Raw genomic sequence first — 7,129 nt, forward strand, 5'->3', positions numbered from 1 at the left:
AAAGCATAATTTCTTGCGGCCAACTTCTTGGGGTAGCCATACAAGCAACTGGATCCATCTCCCACATAGTTCACAAAGGAAGTTAGATCCTTGGAATGTGGAGTCGAGTTTGTGACGGTGTGAGGAGTTTTTTGGATCAAGGGATTGCGCATATGTACATACCCATGCATGGTGCATCAAATAAAGAATTGCCCATTTTTCAGAGCCAAGTGGTTACGTGGGGTCCACATGTGTACAGGTAGGACATGGTGTACATAGTGCATCGATTTTCATTATTACCAGTACCAGTGTGTTTTCTCTATAATAATGAGGAGTTGGTAGCACGTAAAACTTCTCAAGGAAGCTATCCGCCGGCCGAAGACATGAGGTAAGCAGGTGCATAAGATGGCATCTAGTGGCGTCAGGAGGCCGAATGTGGTCAATATTTGCACGTGGATAAGTACGGACACAAGATGTTTTCTTGTGATAATTATGTAGAGAGGTCATCATGAGGACCATACTTTGGGTCCACTTCACGTGGTTGCGAGACGCATTATTAAAAAATGTTGAGTGCCAGGTGTACAAATGATGCAAAAAGGTGACAACTATGCACTGCGAGGTTAGTTTTTGGCCTGTTCGGGGTCCGTTTGAGGTCAACTAAACGGCCATGGGTGCCCAAGTAAAAACGCTAAGGGTGGGAACTAAAAAAAAGAGAGAAGACCAGAAAAAGAGTGGAGAGAAGAGGAGGAACAGCCGAAACTGTGTTTTTGCTCATTTTGGAGCCTGTTTTGGTCGTAAACTGCTCATCCGAGGTCGGATTTGAGGACTTTGACATTGTAGACTGGGGTTTTGGTCCGTTCCGGATGCGATGGCGCTGTCCATTTTGCCAAATTACTCACTTTGCTTCTTCTGTTTTGTCTGTGTAAGTTTCTTCTATGAGCCAAACTTCTGCTCCAGTTTGTGATTGTATCTGGCTTATTTTACCCATACTGTGTGAGCTATTTTCCCCCTTGGTGTTGGCCCAAGCTCATTTGTATCTAAATATCACAAGTTCTCCTCTTTTGAGCTGAGTTTTTTGGGTGTGTGTGTGTGTGTCTCTCTCTGTGTGGAGTGGGCAAACGGATAGTCTCTCTCCACTCACTTCATAGGTGTGTTCCCTGTCTCGGCCAGGTGTGTTGTGTAAGACGAGTGGTGCCCCATAGTGAGTGTGTATATCCTTCCAAGAGTGTGTGTCGGGTCATTATAGAGGCATTCTGTGTGTTTCCATCCCGCTCACATTCTTTTGGCGCCCCCACCGAGGATCTTCTTCGAGTACCTTCTGCTTCGAGCTTCGAGGTTCGAGCTTCGAGATTCGGGATTACAGGTTGCAGATTACAAGTTACCGATTACAGAGATAGGTACAGGTATAGGTGATTCACACAGGTACAGGTAGTAGGAGTACAGTGATATACTAGCAGTGGAGTCACTTGCAGTTGCCGTGGGTATGGATCATTTGGGGCTTGTTTGTTGGTATTGTACGTTACTTGTGGAACTGCCATTATACGCCTCTGTGGATCCATATTTGGTTTTATTTGGCAGTCCCAGCCATTTCTGAGACTTGGTATGGAAGATAGTCATTTCTGAGACTTGACTAGACGAGATTTTCATAAGCCTTCATGTGAGGGTCGATAACGTGAGGTTTTATTGAGTTGGGGGATTCTCAAATGTGGAGATCCTTTTGGTGATATAGGTAGCTGGAGCACCCTTTTTGTGACCTTGCCATAGGCTATGTACTAGTGATTCCTAATTGATGCTCGGGTTCTATTGTTGGCAGTTTATGCATACATCCACAACCTATATTTTGGGTTCTTACTGCTCTACTTCTAGGGAAACTTTGTCAAAATTTTTCCAAGTTATGATGGATGGTCTTTTGGTCTGTTAAGCCATTTATGCTGTTATGCTGCTGAAATTTTGGCAAAATCAGAGAATAAATCAGGTGTGCCTTTTTGGGAGCTTCATGGTTGACTTTAATGGATGATCAAAATGGCCCTCAATTCACTCCTTTTCATTTAACTCAGAGAATCCAGATAAATGTTCATGCGTCCAGGAAGATTTTTTTCCAGCAGCGCACAGTCTTTATGTTCGGGCCAAGAAGATTACGAGAGATCCTGGAATGTCCTTTGCCTGTTGTAATTCCAATGATTAACTATGAGAACTCATTTGATGTGCATGTGTTTGTCCTTATCTAAAGTCAAGCTCCATTGAAGTTTCTAGAGATTGAGTCTGTCAAAAGTTTTGGATTCTTGCACGTGTGTTCGAAGGGGTAGCCATCGCTTTCTCTTATCCGAAGTTTCATAGAAGAAGTGATGAAGATGTGGAAGACTTTTTGGAAAAGATGGAGGTTGCCTGCATTAGCAACGAGATTCATGACCCCGCGCAGATGTTACGTCTTCTCCAAATCTGTTTGAAGAGTGATGCACGAGTTTGTTCCAAAGCATTTGAAGAAGAGTTGCGTGGGGTTGATCCACCTGTAAGATTGAGTTGGGACAATCTACGGCATTGGTTGGAAGTGGAGTTTGTGAAGATAGAAGATCCTAACAAAGTGTGGCAAGAATTATAGGGTTTGGTGCAAAAGGAAGGTGAGCCAGTAGATGCATACATACGAAAGTTTTCATTGGCATGGGAGCGGATGTTCAAGGCCTTAGCACCAGAGGTACCCCCGCCTGACATGATGAACAAGGACAGGTTCTTGGTTGGTCTTTGGGAGAATATACGTTGGAGAGTGGAGCTAAAGAAGCCTAGGACATATGAAGATGCACTAGAGGTGGCAAGGAGCAAAGAGTGGAAGCTGAGAAAAATGAGCCAGCTAGGAGTAGAGTCTTTGCCCATGAGGTGTGAATTTCAGCCTATGGATTCTTCGCAAGGTCGCATGCCAGGGGTTCATCATGAAGCAGTGGTTGTTTTTACTCCTCAGGTTATGCCAGCAGTGGTCACCACAGCAGTGCAAGATGATTGGTTAAGGAAAGACATGAGGCAAGTCATAGATTTAATGAAGAATCTCAGCCTAAACATGCTAGGTCGGGTGGAAAATAATCGAGGTTGAGGGAGGTTTGTAAATCAGCCAGGAGGTTAGGAAAGACCCAGGAATGGTGGTGGACAAAGCAACGGTAGGTTCTGGAGGCAGACGCCCACATGTTATAATTGTGGAGAGTTGGGCCACATCAACCCACAATGTCATAAGCCACCAAGGATGGGGGGAGACATGTATCCATTGCCAAGACAGGTTCTAACTAGGTCCAATGACTATGGCATCAAAATTAAGGGAGATGAAGGAACCAATGGATTAACCCAGGAGGAAAAGGGAAAGACAAGAGTGCTAAGTGTAGTCACCTTGGAGAAGGCATCAAAGCTAGAGGATACATTAGTGATGCCTATTGGGAAGAGGACCACAGAGGTAAAGGAAGGAAGAAGTGCCCTAGGTCCTAGTAAGAAGAAGGAAAAGAGCCATGAAGGCGAGGATGTCAAGGCCAAGAGGAAAAGAAGGGCTCGCAAGTTTCATGTTTCATATTTTCCACTAGGGGATGGGCGATTTAGGTGTTGGACAGGACACTGCCAACACTATCTACACTGATAGTCAGAGTGCATTGGTAGTTGCAAGGAACACAGTTTTTCATGCTCGCACAAAGCACATTGAGGTGCATTACCACTATGTTAGGGAGAGGCTCTCAGCAAGAGAGATCAACTTGGCTTATGTGCCAGCACAAGACAACCTTGTAAATCTTTTCACAAAGGCATTATCTCGTGAGAAGCTCCAAGCTTTCCGCAAAGCTTTGGGCTTACTCCCCTTTGTGGACTGATCATGTCCTCAGGGCATGGCATTTCCCTTTACTCATCATGTGCCAACTCTCTTTCAACGCATCAATCTTGGGGGATTTTTTACCATATACATGTGGTAGTGATGTGTGTGTGCACACTAGGACCACCAGGGCATTTTTCCCTCTTTAGGAGGTTTTTCCTCTCGTACACTGTATATACGCGCATCACTCTAGGGCTATCTATCTTTCCATTGCACACCAAGTAACACACTCTCTATTGCGTTCCTTGAGCTTCCTCTGTCTTCTACAAGCCATGTGTGTTTCTCTGCAACCCTAATTGCAACAATGTGTATGATTGGTTTCATAAAATCAATCAAGTTAAGTCCTCAAAAAGCAGAAAACGGCTCAAAGGCTAAAGCGTCAAATTGGACATACGAGGTCAAAGTGACTCCAAATTAGCCAAAATTGGATGAGTTGCTTCACGACTAAGTTGCGGACAAGTCCATAGTCTTAAAAGTGACTAAACAACTCTACATGCCATGTAGTCACAAAAATCAGTGATTTCAGAGTCAACAAAGCACAAAGTGATGCCGGAAATACCAAATTTTACCAAATTCAATTTAGGATTTGTTTTAGGTGTATAGAATGTGTTTAGGTCAAAATTTTCAAGCTTTGCAAGAAAATGTTGACTGCTGTAAATAATCACGATTGTTTACTTTTGCAATATTTTGGCTTGAAAATTGTATCATCACCTCACCCAACACTTGTACACACCTATTACATGCCAAATTTCAAGTATGAGCCAAAATGATCAATTATAACTTGGAGAATTGCCAAAAAACGCAAAGAAGTCCTTGCAGACCAATTTCTGAGTTATGAGTCACATTTTTTGATCCAAATCACCTCATGTCACATACAAAGGGTCCACACCATGCCTAGAACCAAGTTGTATCAAAAAATGTTTATTTTGATGTAAAAGTTAGTAATCGTGATTATTTACTTTTTGACCAAAATGGGAGAAATTTGCAACTTTGCCATCATAGGACCAAAGTACATGATGACCTAAGCCCACTAGCCAAGTTTGAACAAATTTGAAGCTCAAAATCTCAAAATTACTTCACATCTACTGCTTAAGACCTAAACCCTAAATTTGTCACCATTTCCATCGTATACACCGAAATGAGCCCATATTTCACTTGGAGTATCTATTTGGTATAAACTTCAATCCTATAATGTCAAGTTTTCAAAAATTTGCACCAAAATGAGCCCATATTTCACTTGGAGTATCTATTTGGTATATACTTCAAGCCTATGATGTTACTGAGTTGTAAATAATCACGATTCTTTACTTTTGTTGCAATTTTTTATTTGGACATCATAATTTTGATCTTTACATGTTTTTATGCATCTATGCATGTTCAGAAATTGATTTGAAACAAATTGGACTCAATTTGTCAACGATTCAGAGTGAAGGACACTTCAGAGAAGAATCTTCCAAATTTGCTAACTGTGACACTCTATTCACTTCACAGGAGCCATGCAAGTTGTAGAGAAGGCCAAGAAGAAGCTCTCGCAAAAGGACAAGCTGCAAGAGCTACCACCATACCAAATGGATCCAGTTCAGTCAAAACTACCAAAGAGACCTATTTGTCAAGAGAACAGTTGGAAGAGAACAACACCGCAGTGTTCACAGGTAGATTCAAAAGCGAAGAAGGACATCAGGTAGAACTAAAAATCCTTCCAAAAGAAGTATATGATGTCGCAGCAAAGCACGAGACAAAAGAAGCCAACATAAGGTTGGGCCTCAGAGAGTTTTACAAACAAGAGCTGTGCGGAGTGGATTTTTGAAAATCTTGTGAGCTCTTGTCCACAATCAAAGAAGATAGAACTGCTCAGATCTCTGACCAGCAAGGGAACGAGGTAGAAGTGGTGATTACAAAAGAGATAGTCGTTGAAGCTCTCAAACTGCCAATAGAAGGAATGACCATGAGAGCAAGAGATAGAAAAACAGCAGGCACTTTCACCAAGGAAACTGTTGCTGCCACATTTTCGGATCTCATCCAAAAACAGGTGGAAGAACCTGCAAGATTATACCACCAACAATTCCAAGATTATACCACCAACACTTCCACTTCCTTGCCAAAAGAGTTCCAAGATACACGACATTGAATCATGCGGTTGTGACCACTTTTACACAAGATCTCAAGTCGACAACCAGGCAACCTATGGACCACGCCCAGTACTTGTTGTCCACACTAACAGGGACCAAGAAAGAGGGTAAAATAACATATCTGGGAGCACCAGAGGTTCTCACAAGGAATTTCCTACCATGATAACGGCATGGCAGATAACTTTCTACCTACCCCAGATTAGAACACTTGGATCATGTCTGCACAACCTTCTCCTCAAGCCACAAGATCCACCAAGAGAACATACAAATCTGATGAAGAATCTGCCGAGAGCTCTCAAGAGCGACGTAGCAATGACAACTCTCACAATGAAGAAAAAAGAGTCCGAAGAGAAGAGATGAAAAGAAAATCCGTGGCAACACATCAAGAGGAGCCACAACAAAAGCAGGCAAGATTTTAGAGAAAAAACCACTCAAGGAAAGGACCTTGCAAAATGGGTACCTATAAACGTCAAAGGGCTAAGAACAAAGCACCATGCTAGGAAAGAGGCCGAAGACCCCACAGAGTTATTGGAAAAAATGTATCAGGAGGAGAAGCATTGAAGTTGAAGAAGCCCAAGAAGCAGAACGAAAATCTAAAGAGGCGGTGGAGCATCAAAAACAAGCAAAAGAAGTAACCGCGCAAGAAGAATCCCAACATGAACAAGGTGACATGTCTCCCCGACCTTCTTCACCTGCTACAAAACATCATGATCACCCCATGCCAAGCCCACCACCATCACTAATAGATAAAACCACAGAAACTGAGCCCAAAGAAGAAACACAGCCTGAACAAAAAGAAGTAGCAGAATCTGCACAATAGGCAACCACCACATAGGAGCAAGCTAAAGCAAAGGAACTAGAGTCAGGAAAGAGAAGCAAGTCCTGCACCAGAGGAAACCACAATATTTGAGCAAACCAAAGAATAGGATTTAGAAGAAACCCCTTCTACCCCCACATAGCATGAAACGGACGAGGCATCCACGAAGGCTCAGGATGATAAAGCAGAAGAGGCCCAAGCATAGCCTCAAGGGAAAGAACAACCAGCCGCCATGCCGCTGCCAAGAGAGTCATAAGAGACTGCCAAAACGTCTAGGCAGCTCACAAAAAATGAATATTGGCAAATGATGAGGTAATAATGCAAGTCAACAAATATGCAAGGCAAATGCAGGATATGATAGAAAGACTC

The sequence above is a fragment of the Adiantum capillus-veneris genome, chromosome 28, assembly GCF_014529385.1.
Source record: "Adiantum capillus-veneris isolate H3 chromosome 28, ASM1452938v2, whole genome shotgun sequence".
In the NCBI taxonomy this organism is placed as follows: Eukaryota; Viridiplantae; Streptophyta; class Polypodiopsida; order Polypodiales; family Pteridaceae; genus Adiantum; species Adiantum capillus-veneris.